This window comes from Galeopterus variegatus, unplaced genomic scaffold (assembly GCF_000696425.1).
Source record: "Galeopterus variegatus unplaced genomic scaffold, G_variegatus-3.0.2 Scaffold10706, whole genome shotgun sequence".
In the NCBI taxonomy this organism is placed as follows: domain Eukaryota; kingdom Metazoa; phylum Chordata; class Mammalia; order Dermoptera; family Cynocephalidae; genus Galeopterus; species Galeopterus variegatus.
In genome coordinates, this window is record NW_007736817.1 from 59,263 (window position 1) to 60,104 (window position 842).

Sequence of the window (842 nt, forward strand, 5' to 3'; positions counted from 1 at the left end):
CCATAAGACCTGTATCTTGATTTAAATGGTATAAGCATCAAGCCATTGCAGGCAACTGAATTAAGAATGTTAACAATCAGTTGTATCTAAGTCAAATCTATCCAAGTAATGCTTAAAACAAACTTTATAATTAAATTAAAATGCTACTGAGTATATTTTAACTAATGATCCTCATATTTTACATTATGATTATAAAATTAATTTTCTTTTCATTTTGGCTGTCAAAATTTTTTATTGAAATATTTTCCTTCATCCTTAATTACCTGGGCATTCCACTGTACCACTGTTGATGTCATCTATGATGCCATGTGAGTGATGCTCTCAACATTGCATCTCACAGACTGGGTAGTCCCCAGGATCTCTTTAATGGTTCCAGAAATTTCTCTGGCTAAAAGACAGGTGCTGCATCTGTTGGGCAATGCTCACAATCTTATCAAAAGTGATATTTCTACTGTGTTTAAAGTGTTTCTGTTTCTTTCTGTCTGTTGGTGGTTCGTTGAGGGACTTGATAATCAGAGCAGAGGCAGACAATACCACCTCACTCTGTACTTGTCTGTTCTGAATGGTCAGTTTCACTGTAATCCTCAGACTCTTCCAGCCACTGGCTGCCTTGTTAACATCTTTAGCAGCCTTTTTTGGAGACAGACCCAGGGGGCCAGTCTTGGGGTTGAGGGCCGAGTTGGCACCAACTTCCTCACAAGTGTACCTCAGGTATAGGAATTTAATTTCCTGAGGGTTGAACTTAGGCAGCATAATGGAGAAAGCTGGTGTCAAATAGGCCAGACGGGATGAGCTAAGAAAGTTGCACTTTGGCGTCCTCTGAGCCAAGAACCAAAAAGCTA

General features: G+C 39.4%; 1 pseudogene; it reads right to left on the reverse strand.

Moving 5' to 3' along the window:
• Positions 1 to 255: 255 nt before the first annotated feature.
• Positions 256 to 819, reverse strand: LOC103610176 (annotated as a pseudogene).
• Between the last annotated feature and the right edge of the window lie 23 nt (positions 820 to 842).